This window comes from Diabrotica virgifera, chromosome 5 (assembly GCF_917563875.1).
Source record: "Diabrotica virgifera virgifera chromosome 5, PGI_DIABVI_V3a".
Lineage (NCBI taxonomy): Eukaryota > Metazoa > Arthropoda > Insecta > Coleoptera > Chrysomelidae > Diabrotica > Diabrotica virgifera.
The window spans coordinates 9,359,978-9,374,894 of NC_065447.1; the positions used below are offsets into that span (position 1 = coordinate 9,359,978).

The 14,917-nt window shown below is 31.3% G+C and overlaps 1 protein-coding gene across 2 annotated transcripts in view; it reads right to left on the reverse strand.

Annotated features, from left to right (window-relative positions):
* The window catches only part of LOC126884930 (protein twisted gastrulation-like), a 489,408-nt gene that overhangs the window by 37,594 nt on the left and 436,897 nt on the right, over positions 1-14,917 (reverse strand). The gene's annotated exons all lie outside the window — the stretch shown is intronic.

The following is a 14,917-nucleotide window of genomic DNA, read 5'->3' on the forward strand; positions in this document are numbered from 1 at the left end:
AGTCTTGCATTGATGGTGCGATTTGTATATGTATTATTAAGTATGATTATAGAGACCTGTGAATAATCTGAAAATATATTTATAATTTACATTTTTAGGTATATTTTGAAAAAGAAGCCACATCTTGATAAAAGGTGACTTATCAAAAAAAGACTAAGAGGCAAAACAGTTTTAAAAACACTGTTTAACTAATAATACATGGTACCACAATTATGGTTTAATTGGAAAGTACACAAACATTTGGGGTGTTTAAAAGAACAAAACTCTCATAAAATTTTTATGTAAATATATTAAAAAAGAAGCCGCATCTCGATAAAAACTTGCTTATCGAAAAAATACTAAGAGGCAAAAAAGTTTTAAAAACATTGTGTTTACTGACGCTAACGGTACCACAATAATGAATTAATTGGAACATACACAAAAGTTTAGGGGGGTTTAAGGGATAAAAACCCCCATAAAATCATTATGGGATGGACAAATCTCATTCTATAACTATAATTTTGTTTTAAGATGTTCCTGCCATAAAAATGATACATGTCCATTTTCAATAAAAAATCTTTAATAGTTTTCGATATATTGAAAAAACTCGATTTTAATTTTGTAACTTCAAAAGGCTGTAACTTTTTTTATGAGCACATTATTTGTACTAAGGTAAGTTGGGTTCAATCGAACTATTTTTGAATCCAGAATGTGTGGTATAATCTATGACCAATCTTTTCGGGACACCCTGTATAACCTAATAGCTAATAGTTAGAATATGGAAAGCAGAAGAAATGAATTGGGCTGTTCCTTTCGAATTTTGGGGTTGAGAGTGGACTGTACTTTTTATTAAAGTGTTGGAACAGCGACGGTGAGCAGACCTATTATCTCTATTGAGTACAACATACAAAATTCTAACAGACCTCATCAGGAAAAAACGTACTCAATTCACACAGAAAAAACTGGGAACTACCGATTAGGATTCAGAGAAGAATACAGATACGATCCATATAATTACCTAGACAAACAATCAAGAAATGTCACGAGCACATCATAGAATTCCACGCCCTTTTCGTAGACTTCATATAAGCCTTGGTCTGGTATTGGAAGTAGTGAATGAAATAAACTATTTAATGAAATGAAAAATCAAGATATATCGACAAAGCTAATCAGATTAACAAAAGTAACTAGAGATGGATCTTGAACTAAAATAACAACAAAAGAAGATAGCACAAACACAATTGTAATATAGGAGTGTGACAAGGCGATTCCCTGTCAACCACACTCTTTAACATAGCAGTAGAAGGAATAGTCAAGGCCACCGAAATTTAAAGGAACTATAACCTACTCTTCAACACAAATAGTAAAATATGAAGACGATATATTATGATACAGTTCATAAGTAAAGAGAACAGATAAGGAAATAAAAGAAGCATTAACAAACATAACAAATGAAACTCGGAAAAGAGATCTAGAAATTAACTAAGGAAAAACAAAAACATCTAATGTGCTCTACAAGAAGAGATAACAAGAAAGAAATCAAGATAAAAAAGTACACTTTAAAAAAACTTCAACAATTTAAATACTTGGGAGTAATTGTGAATGGCAAGAATAAGAGAAGTGGAGAAGTAATGGAGCGAATACTAGCAAACAACTAAATATTTTTGAGATACCATAGGCTAATAAAGGCGAAGAACTTAACCAAAAATACAAAACTGAAAGTGTACAGAGTTGCAATCAAACCAGTAGTTACATACGCTTCTGAGACAAAGTGCCTCACAAATAAAGATTATTAGGAAAGATTAAGAATTTTCGAAAGCAAAATTCTTAGAAGAATTTTTGGCTCAATAATAATGGAAATCTGAAAATGAGGAGAACAACGAACCATGAAATAAAGGACATTATGAAGGAAGATGTACCTAGTTAGATTTATTAAAGTGCAGAGATTGAGACAATAGGACACAAAGACAGAAGGAAAAACTACTTACTGATTAAGAAGGTCTCCAGAAGGACGCCAGAAACAAGGGGACGACCTAGAGAAAGATGGGAGGACCAAGTCATGAGAGGGATCAAAATCCTGAAAATAGAAAACTATACTGAGCTATGCTCAGATCGAAATGAGTAGAAGAAAATTATATCGAAAACCAAGTCCTACAAGAAACTTTGACGATACACAAAAAAAATTCAGAGTTATTGAACAAATACTATTTGATAACTCTTTTTTAACCTTTTTAAATTATGGATTACAAAAATGATATAGATAGAGTATAGAAAAAAAAAGCCGAAAGAAATCTCTAAATGGCCACTTTAGTGTGTATTTTATTAATATGGTCACTAAAAATGTCCCAGTTTTATTCGGAAGTAGATGTAGATATTATTGTTAAGAAATGATTCCACCGAGTTGAAAATATCGTATTATGTATAAGTTTTTAATTTGTGAAAACTGTCATTATAGATAACAGTGCGTGAAGGATTTAAATTGTGTGTGAAGTAACAATGTATTTTAAATGGGATTTACTTTTTCGCACTGTTTTTTGGCCCACTTTCAATGTTAATGTCAAAAAGGAAAAGATTTATTGAGTATAAAAGAGGTATTACAGTAGACTCGCGATTATCCGAGTCTCGATCATCCGAGCCCCTCGGTTAACCGAGGAAAAAGTAATAACAGGTGAGTTACAATTTTCAACCTTGACGCAACGTCGCCGATTCAAAATCAAAAAGAGGAATAAAACTTATGCAAAATCAAAGACTTTTTTAAACAGTAATATTGATAAGGTAAATGTTTTTATCTTTTATAGACAGTACTGTATTAATATTGTCATTAAAATATCCACAGTTATGATTATTTACGTGTTTTTCTATCAATATAACCAATCTCAGTGTTAACCGAGTTTTTCCGTATCCGAGGTAGTCACGGTCCCAGTTACCTCGGATAATCGCGAGTCTACTGTATAACGTATTTTCATTGAACAGCTTGTATTATTTGCTCAACAAAGTAGTTTTTAATAAAATCACCCTGTAAAGAGCATTCAGTTATACAAATAATAATTTCAAGTATTTACCTTCTTCTTCTTGTAATACCCGAAAATTGCTGTATTCTTTTCTACAGAAAAGATTTTACAACTTTTCTGAATGTGGCTTTTATGAATGATAAGATACAGATTTAAATGCTGGCTGGCGCTAAATGAGTCATCATCCATTTGACTTTCTTTGATTGAGTCCAGGCAGGTATCTAATTTCGGCATTGGACAGGTACAATAGATGCCTCTTTCTAGGAATTTGAAAAAATTAAGATGGCTTTGTTCCTTGGTGGTCGCTTATTAAGAACTTCCTCGGACTGACGAGAAGTGCATTCTTAGGATCAGTGGCGGGTATAACGCGTGGCAGGTGTATTTATTATCTTAATGTATATAAAAAGTTGTTATACGGGGAAATATAAAAAGAAGAAGTCATTGTACACAAGAAACAGAAACTAAAATAACGTAATCCAGAGTGTTCTTTGAATATAGGAAAAAAAGATACGACTATCGTTGAATTTTTTAATGATAATGTGATAAATGATAGTCGAAAACATACATTGATGTACAAGAAAAGAAAAGCAGATCTATATTAAATGGTTATAAATGACTTGCAAAGATATTTTGCCTTAAGCCGCGTCCTCACTGGTAAATTTTTCGTGGGTATTGAACTAATGGTTTGTCGCAAGAATTTGCGTCGCAAATTTTTACCAGTGAGAACGCGGTGCTCGACCAGCGAAAATGTAAAACATAGCGACAACCGATTGGAGCGTGGGCGTCAAAAATTCTTGCGTCCGATTTATGCGACAAACACGTCCACATTAGCACAATTTACATACCTCGAACACGCAAATATTTGCGAAGAACAGCTGGTTCGACGCAAATTTTTACCAGTAACATAGCCACCTTTACTTAACAAGCCATGAAGAGAAAAAGGCAACATCGCAATTGATGACGTGCGTAGTCCGACTTTCGGACTACCGCTTTTGAAAACACAATTTTAAAGTAGAAATTCTGGTAAAATTTATAGTATTTTTTGAGTCGAACAAGAAAATATTATTAATTAGAAGTTTGTACAAAATAAAATTAAAAGTACTTCCTTGTAAGTAACGTTTATTATACAAAAAAAAACCAATAACAAGAATATACATGGGATTAATTTTTTTCGAATCCTAAGAAAACTAATGAGTATTTTTCAAAAATTTAAACGCAGAATGAAAGATTATGTTAGGACCGAGGGCCTAAAGTCCCTGAAAACTTCTATGTTTATTTTAATAATTTACAGGGGCGAAAAATTAAGAAAATTTAGTGTCATTTTTAGTTTCAAATATGTCATTCAAAAACAACTTTTCATTCATTCTAAGGGACCTTCGGCCCTCGGTAATAAAGTAATCTTTCATTCAGCGTTTAAATTTTTCAAAAATACTTATTAGTTTTCTCAGAATTCGAAAAAAATGATTGCATTTAAAATACACTGAAAATTTTGACAGGCGTCAAAATTTTGCATTTTGTTCCTTTCCCTTTAAAGTTTTTCGCACTTATTTAGAAACACCCTGAATTGATAAAGAACAAAAATCTAGTTGTTAAAGTAGCTAACTTTTTTTATTATCCAACATAAACGAAATAATAAAAAAAACAGAATGTTATTAAGAAAACCAGAGTCTATAGTTGGGTTTTAATATATTATTATTATTATACAAAAAAAAAACCAATAACAAGAATATGTGTAAAATACTTTACTTTAAGTAAATAATATCTTATTTTAAATTATATACAAATATCGCTAGAAATAACTATAACAACAATTTCTCACATGGTTTGATGTGAAGTGTTGGGGTTTAGAATTAACTGCTTAGCAACAATATTATTACAGCGTATTGTTAAAGAATCAGGCATATTAAAAAAATCACTTGAATCGGCCAACAGGTTTAGTAAGTATAAGACATCAAAAATGACAAAAATTTTAAGTGGACGCATTTCTATATGCACGTAAGTTTATATAAAAATATATTATACTATAAAATATAGTATATAAAAATATATTATATTGAACTAAAATCATCTTAATACATACCTTTTAATAGTCTTTATAATTTGGAGCACGAAATATTGTAAAATGTTTGAGTTTTTCTGTAAATACAGTGAATATTATTTAAAAACATTTAAAAATAAATGAGAACTTTTTTTTATTTTTTTTTTTTTTTTATTTATTATTTTATACATATGACCTGGCCTCTAGTAACTAATCCAGGTCGTTTTTTCCTGATGGGATTACAGATATTTTTTTTTTTATATATTTTTACATTAAATCTATTTTTACAATAACAATTTGCCATAATCTATTAATTACGTATAACAAACAAATTTAAATAAACAATTTAAAATATTTTTGGTACTATCAACTCCCTTCTAAGTTATAAAGACAGTCCCTCTATTTTCAGAAGAGAGTTGGTAGTTTTTTTTTTTTTTTTTTTTTTATGAATTATGTATTGAATTATTATTTTTATCTATTTATTTTATATTGAATTATTATTATTATAATTGTAAATATCTATTTTTGAATTTATATTTTATTTTATTTATTTTAACTTTATCTTACTCAACTTCATCAGGGTTGGATTATTGGTTGTCTTCTTCTATTATTATAGATTTCTTGTTGTTTTTTAGATATTATTTGTGTGAGATTGTTTAATATTTCAAAATATTCTTCATTTTGTAATATATCTCTTATTTCAATTCTTTCTAATCTTCTTCTCATTTCTCTATGTTCTTCATTTTCTATAGTATTTTCTAAATGAGAACTGTCAGAATTAACCGGTCTACGCTTAGATGTTGCCAAGTTTCAACTTCATGGCTTGTAAAGTAAAGGTGGCTATGCCAGTAAGGACGCGGCATTAGAATTGATCATATAATAATGCAAAATCTTATGGGAACCATCACGTCAAGGTCAAAGGATAGAAAAGCAACAGGAGCAGAAATGATCTAGCTCAACGGTTCTCAACCACCGTGTCGCGACACACTGGTGTGCCGGAAGAACCTATCAGGTGTGTCGCGAGATTTACGAATACGATATTTTTATTTATATTTTTTTACTTGTTATAATATACCAATCATGCATTCAACCATTTTTTTAACTATTAGGTATACCACGTTATACCAATCAATAAGTGGCATAAAGTATAAAGAGTTAATATATTCATCTGTACTTACCTACCACTAGCAAAAATTTGTACATATAAGGGTGTCGCGAATCTGTAAGGAGTACGTTAGTGCGTCGCTGAGTAAAAAAGGTTGAGAACCGCTGATCTAGCTAATCAAGTACTAAGCAGGCAAAAATTACATTAATCTTTACTGGACTTTATTGAAGCACGAGAGGAACTTTTAGTTCTTTTAATTTATAACATAAATTAGTAGTAATCATCGTACCTATAGTTATAACGAAAATAAATATTAACATGAAAGCAGAGAGCAAAAGGATCTTTGGAACAAAGAAACAACGCGGATAGATGCTTCAAAGTAACAACAAATGTAGAATTCCGAAAAGTATTAACGAGCAAGTCCGGCTCAGACCCTCCACAATCAGGACGACATTGATAAAATTGACGACATTAAAAAGGATTCTACATATTATCATACACTCATCGTTTCCGGCACGTAGCGTAGTCTCCGAAAAACCTGATTTTACAAAGAGATGTCTGATACGCTCCGGCCAGTATGAATTGTTCATATTTAAAACCATTAAAATCAATATTTTTCGGAAACTAAACGCTACGTGCCTGAAACGGTAAGTGCATGATAATATCTGTACCATCCGTGAATAAGTGGATAAGTCAAATCTTAAATTTTTTATTCTTCAAAACTAATAAAATGTTTAAAATGGCCATACCGAAAAGTTTGCATTTTTGAGTTATCGACTTATTCACAGATGGTACAGACCGTGAATAAGTGGATAAGTCAAATCTTAAATTTTTATTCTTCAAAACTAATAAAATGTTTAAAATGGCCATACCGAAAAATTGCATTTTTGAGTTATCGACTTATTCACAGATGGTACAGATATGTAGAATCGTTTACAAAAACATAAATAAAAACCTTCTCGAAACCGGACTACTGGTTGCGAAGAAAATATAAACTGAAGAAGACAAAATAAGCAACGAAACTAAGCAACTAATGAAGAAAAGGAGACAACTACTAGCGAAAAACAAAAGGTAATACTTAAGAATGCGTGGAACTACATAAAACAATTATAAATTAACTAAAATGTGACATCAACCAATGGAACGAGAAGTTAATAGAGTAGCGAAAAACAAAGGTAATACAACACTAGGTGTTCCAAATATTTTCAAAATTAAAGACACCAATAATAAGGAAGAGAAGAACAAATATAAAATCACAAAGATAGTTGAAGACTTCTACAAAAAGAAGAAGATGTGATATTGAAAAATCTTGTGTTAAGAGAAAAGATTTCTGTAAATGACATGCCTATTGAAGAAACCAACTCTTGTACATCAAGTACTTAGTACATGAGATACGCCTAGGAAGAGATAATCAAACGTGCGAACTAAGCCGCCGCATAGGACTCACTTGGGTGGCATTCGGCAAGCTGAGCTATGTCCTTAAGTCAGAACTGCCTATGTGTCTCAAAAGAAAAGTCTTTGATCAGTGTGTGTTGCCAGTACTTAGGTAAATATGGTGCAGAAACTTTAACAATAAACAAGAAAGTAAGAAATAAAATTTGTGCTTCCCAAAGAGCCATGGACCGCTCAATGTTTGGGCATTCCTCGTAGGGATCGAATTACGAACAGGAAAAGACTAGGGAGACTCAGTCTGAGACATATCCATGGAAAAAACTGATGGAGACCTATATCTAGCAGCAGTGGCGTGCGGTGACATTTTCGGAAGGGGAAGCGATTCACTAAGAGTATAAAATTATTTTCTTACGGGGGTCGAGATCAAAATTTTTACTATGTGATAAATATGTACCTACTTAATAGGTAAATAGTAGGTATATACCTAATATTATACTACTTGTTAACTTATATGGATTAAAAACAAAAACTATAAAAAATTACCTGTAAAACGAAGCAAGCAAGCAAGCAATACTGTTTAACCCAGACTTAGAGACTTGCACGCCCCTTGAGAAAGACATTCGGGTGATACAATTCATTGGGGAGAGGAGGATTTACTCCTAGAAGCGGCCGTCACTCCATCCCGCCCCAATGCTCCAGACTATCCACTTCCCCCCCGATAGCACTCTGATGCGCTATAGAGGCTCTCTATCAGCAAAGTGCTTATCATGTGGGAGTCCTCGGTACAAGGACTCACACACGAAATCATACCCCGATCAATGCAGGCCAGCGTGAGGCGCTCTATTCCCGCTGTTTCTAGTGACTTATAGATCTGTATTGCTTGCTCGGACCTCGACTCCGGGCTTGGTTTCTTTAAACTTAAAAAGAAGAGTTCCATTTAAAATTGTTATTATATTCCGAGGCATTTCCACAACACGCACCTTTTAACACTTATTTATATTTGAGGTCTATTCTCCTATCAACCAGTGCAAATTTGTCTATAACATCGTCGTAAAATTTTGGATTTTCTGACAATTGTTTAATGCATTCTTTTTCAATAGATAATAGGGCTAACTTGGAAAGTCTGTCTTCGCTGGTTGAATTTCGTGTAAAACTTTTAATGCGTTTTAACACTGAAAAACTGCGTTCAACTAATGCACTTGTGGCTGGGATAGTTAGTACTAATTCACACAATTTGACCACTTCACACATTTAAACCAGTAGTGTTTAAAAAATTTAACAGATTCCTGGGAATTTCTTTTTCACTAATGTCACTTGTTTCATAAACGACACTTAACTGAGAGTTCAAAGCTGGGACATCAAAAAAATTTCCATAATTTAATCGTAGGGAATTAAATGCCTCTGTGGGAAATTTTGATGAGTTATAATTGGATATATTAAAATTACATAATTCTACAAATTTTAATTCGTTAAAATTTTGAAATCGAGAATTCATTTGTTGTATGATATTGTCAAAAATTTCGATGTATAATCGTCGATAGGAGGTCTCTCTATCGCCGACATTAGCAATCTTTATTCTTTTACTTTCAGGTTCTAAGCCCATAGTTACAGTTTTCTCCCAAATATTTTTGAACTGCTCTCGTTTTTTAATTAGTGTATTTCGAAACTCATCTATTTGTCTTATACAAAATCCAATGTCATTTGACTTCGTCTGTAAAATGTCGAATAAAATATCAGTAAAAGGAAAATCTCTACAAAAACATTTAGCAAAAAATTGAAATCGAAATTTTCTTTAAGTCAATGTAAGTACCCCTTAGCAGCAGTAACAGTCTCAGCATCCCATTTTTCTTTATTATCCCAAACGTCTTGAAAAAAGTCTATCAATGAATCATGGTATTGAAACACCGTTTGCACTAAGCGTCCATTGTAGTTCCATCTCATCTGAGCAACTTTTGGAAACCTTTTCTGAACGTGCATATCCAAAGCATGCGTTCTTTTTGATGATTTTGAAAAATAGGATGCCAAGCCACTTAGCGTCGAAAAGAAAACTTTAACGTCTTTAATATTGTCCATGCCTCGAGATAAAACCAAATTAAGTCTGTGTGCTAAACAGTGAACAAAAATTACATGTTTAAACTGTTCCTTTACTTTAGCTTGAAGACCTGCTAACTGACCAGCCATTACTGCAGCACCATCATAGCTCTGAGCGACAAGCTTGGAATTACATTCTAGCTTAGAAATAGTATCACACACAATTTGAAACATAGCCTCTGCAGTCCGATCGCCGGTTATGTTCACGAATTCTAAAAATCTCTCTTGAGGAATACCATCAACCACATATCGCACAACAATGGATAACTGACAAAAATTAGTTACATCTGTTGTTTCATCAAGTGCAATTGAAACAAATGGAGCTTTTTTTATCTCATTTTTAATATGATCCATTACAACGTCAGCAGTACATTTAATTAAGTCGTTTTGGATTCTGTTTGAGGTACCTCGGAAAACTGTGGAATTGATAAAATGATGTTTTAGGGTTTCATCATATTTTGCCAAAAAATTTACAAGGTCTATATTATAATTTCCTTGATTGGCCGATTCACTTGTTTCATTATGACCTCTGAAACTTAGTTCATGTTCTCCCAAGAAACAAGTTACATCAATCAACCGTTTTAACACATCCCTATTTTTTTAACTCTTTCATTGTGAAGTCTATGGCTTATTTTTAAATGATTGTCCAAACTATGTTCAATGCGATATGCCCCGAATGTTTTTTCTTTAATTGTAACACTTAAATGGCACTTACTATTTACATGTCGCTTTACACTTTTATGAAAATTATTTAAATCTGTAACGCCGACCGAGTTCTAATGTGTTTTTTCGCTTGTATTAAAAAGAATACAGGGCCAAGAAAATAATTTTGATACAATTTTGCAGCCAGTTATCCATTCATATTTTTCATAAAAACCCACATGGAAATGTCTGGTAAATTTCTTTGCCGATTTTTCCACTTTTGTCTCCAAATTAATGGGCTCCGTTGACCTACCAGACTTAATAATGTCCACTTTCTCTTGATAACTTCGACTTAAAAATCCTTTTTTTAATAAACTACTACACACAATACAAATACAAACACAGTTTTCTATATTATTCATAAATCCACAGGACGGTCCACTCGCTCCTTCCATTGCAGAAAAAGATAAACGTCAGCACAAAATTTACAATTTAAAAAAAACGTCGCCTCGTATACCTACGAATTTCGACTGACTTATAAGTAAATGCTGGCGTAAGGCGAACAGCAAATCGCTTCCACTGTAAGAAAATTAGCGCGAACTCCAGATGACTTGTCAGTGCGGTCATTAAACCCTGACCACGCCGGCCAACATTTTCAATGGATCAACTGCGCTAATTTTGAAAAGAGCTTCCATACAGGCACGGCTCTTGGTATAGGATGAGTTAAATTGTGTGTATATTATTATTTGAGTTCGTTTATGCGATAATTTTTTAATATTTTCGATCCTATTGTCTACATAATAGATTATTTAGATTAGGGAAAATTTGTTGATAATTAAATATTAATTAATAATATATTTTCTTATATCAAAGTATAGGGAAGCGGTGCTTCCACCGCTTCCATGGACCGCACGCCTCTGTCTACCAGTAGATAGATCCGAGTTGAATGATGACTGATGATGATCATATTATTGATTAAAGAAGCCTCTGTGACGTTTTAATTTTGAAACTGACGATAAGGTGCGTAGAGGTATTGATCCGCCAATGAACAAGCAGAATTGCTTATAAAGTGGAAGAAGAAGAAGATTTTGTATAAATGGTGGAATATACGAAAAGATCCAAGATACCAATTATATCATGTTTATACAGCAAGTTGTGTAAATATTTATCATTTTTCCCCTAGCGTAAAATTGCTAATTTACGTAGATATTAATAAACAGATTATTGTATAGTGAAATTCTTTTTATCTCTTCAATATTATGGTTCCTTCCACGAATATACGACTGTTTTGGATTATCAAGACAACGAATATTTTAGTGTACAACATAAGAAGTACGAAAGTAAATGGCTCTAATTATTATTCCAATAAACAACAATGTAATTTGCAATTTACTTTCGTTCTTCATATTTTGCACAATAAAATATTCGTTGTCGAGATAATCCAACACAGTCGTATGTTCGTGGAATAGGGTATACACATTATATCATAAGTATTTATATAAGTTTCTTCCATAATATAAAAAAAATTTAAATGTTATGATCTGTTTAAATAATATAAATCATATTTTTCAACTTTCTTAAATAATATTAACCAAACATTTTGTGCTAACTTCTATTTTAAGCCAGATTACTAATCAAATAGTGTACAAACAATCTTCAACATAAATATAGTAAAAGTCAGTTCAATTTTTTGATCAAAGGTTTTCTCAATCGATGCATGGAGTTGGGTATTGGGGGGTCGATAAAATATGGCGAACAGAGAAAAAGAACATCCATATAAGAGATAGGTGAAGCGTATAAATAACTATGCAAAAAGAGAAGGATACAAACTCCAAAAAATCTATACATAATTGAAGAAGAGAAGATACTTAACCAGCGATCCAAGAGAAATAAAATCAGTTTAGAAAACCTATTTCTAAACTGTTTTAGGGATAGGGATACATCCGCGCCAATGGAGAATATAAAATTCTTAATTGTATGCACAATAACTACCTCTTAAAACCCACCAAATTTCATTTGCATATTATTATCTCAACCGGTTTTAGAGCAATAAATAAATCGTGAGTTTGTAATAAAAATTTCAACATCCCTATTTCGGAAATGAAGCATTTGTTTATAAAGCAAATTGCCATTATTTTTTCATACAAAATTACCCCTTAAAGTTTGCCATACTTATTTAAAAACACCCTGTATTGATGAAAAACAAGGCTAGTTGTTAAAATACCTAACTTTTTTTATTATCCAACATAAGCGAATGAATAAAAAACAGAATGTTAAGAAAAAATGAGGCCATGGTTGGGTTTTAATTTCAGTATTTTATAAATCCTAGAATATTCCACAGGATGTGGTGAACTTTGAGAAAAAACACAGTTTTATTGGTACACTCAGTACACAATGACAATTTACCTATCCAGGAACAATATTATTACAGCGATATAGCCTAATAAAATAAAAAAAAGTCAATATGTAAATTCGTACAGGTTAAAACAAATTTTATATCAAAGTTTAGGTGGGTACAAAAGATATTTTCAAGAAAGTATCCAAATCATACAAGGGGATCATTGTTTAAATAATTAAAAAGGGGTCATTTTTGCAAAAAAATTACTTTTTTAACTGCTGAGGTCATTCAATTACCAACGAAGGTCTATAGGATTTTTTTCTGCAAAATTGAAGAGCAAATATTTCTCATAAGACTTACTAAATTAAATTTGACCCCCTATTTATTTAAATAATTATATATAAAATTTTAAAAACAAATTTGCAAAAAATTATTTTTAGCGTTTTAAATAAACACTGTAAAATATCTTATTTTAAAGACTAAGTTGCGCTATATTACCAGTATCAAGCAAAAAAAATTGGTCGAAAAATATTTAACAGTTTTTGAGATATTGAATTTGTTTATTAAATGTTACTATATTTTCAATTGCAAAAACGCGGTTGCTGCCAAAGAAATATTCACCTGCTTAAGATCTCAATATTTTTATTTTTATGTATATTTTCGATAAATGTATTGATAAATTCAAATTTCAGTTAAACTCCCCCCTAAATTGGCATTTGAAAATTATTCAAATTTGTTTATAATTTGTTTTTTTAATGATGTCGCGGGGATTAAGTATTTTGAAATGCCGTTTCGATCATTGGGTTCCTGGGATTTTTTTCCTAATTAACAAAATTTTTTTGTCGTTTTTTCTTCTTCTTTTTCTTCTTGGAGTTATATTACTACGGGCCCTTTAGGGTTAATTTTATTAAGAATGTCGAATCTCTGAGTTGTAGATTCTAGACCTAAAAATATTAAGATTTAACTAAAATCTTTTAAATAAAATGTGGCTACTTATTGAGTTACAGGGTGTTTTATTTAAAAATTTAAAAATTATTGTTACCAAGTACTTTAAAACTATTTGACGTATCCTTATCATACTTGGCAGAAAGTGTGGCTATTATACACCCTATTAAATTGTGATTAATAAACGTTTTTAGTGCCAGAGACGTACGACAGGGGATAGTGAATGATTGACCATTCCCAAATTCTACGCCACTGAGTGAATTACTATTGTAGCGAAATTTTTCGATTCTCCAATACTTTGTATGTAAATAACTTTATTGGTATTGATAAAGTCATCAGTTTGAGAGATATTGGAAGTTTAAAATGAATGAATGAATGAATCAAAATAACTATGCCGTTTCATTTTTAACGTCCAATATCTCGAAAACTAATGACTTAATCATTACCAGTAAAGAGTATATTATTTACATAGAAAGTATTGGAGAATCGAAAAATTTCACTAAAATAGTAATTCCCTCAGTGGCGTAGAATTTGGGAAGGGTCAACCATAATCTGGCCCCTGTCGTACGCCTCTGGTGGTAACTAGAAACTTTTATTTATCACAATTTAGTAGACTGTATATTACCCACACTTTCTGTAAAGTATGATAAGGATACGTCAAATAGTTTGAAAGTACTTGGTGAAAATAATTTTTAAATTTTTAAATAAAACACCCGGTAACTCAGTAAGTAGCCACATTTTATTTAAGTGATTTTAGACCAATCTTGATATTTTTAGGTCTAGAAAAGAAGAGGAAAAAAAGACAAAGAAATGTTTTAATTAGTGAAAAATTCCCAGAAACCCAATTATCGAAACGGAATTTTAAAATATTTAATCACCGCGACGATATTAAAACAACAAATTATAAACAAATTTGAATTATTTTCAAATGCAATTTTAGGGGGCAGTTTAATTGAAATTTAAATTTATCAATACATTTATCGAAAATATACATAACAATAAAAATAATAAGATTTAATACAGGTGAATATTTCTTTGGCAACAACCGCGTTTTTGCAATTGAAAATATAGTAACATTTAATAAACAAATTCAATATCTCAAAAAATATTAAATATTTTTCGACCAATTTTTTTTTGCTTAATACTGATAACATAGCACAACTTATCCTGTAAAATAAGATATCTTATAGTGCTTATTTAAAACGCTAAAAATAATTTTTTGCAAATTTGATTTTAAAGTTTTATGTATAATTATTTAAATAAATAGGGGGTCAAATTTAATTTAGTAAAACTTATGTGAAAGATTTACCCTTCAACTTTACCGAAAACAATCCTATATAGACCTTCATTAGTAATTGAATGACCTCAGCAGTTAA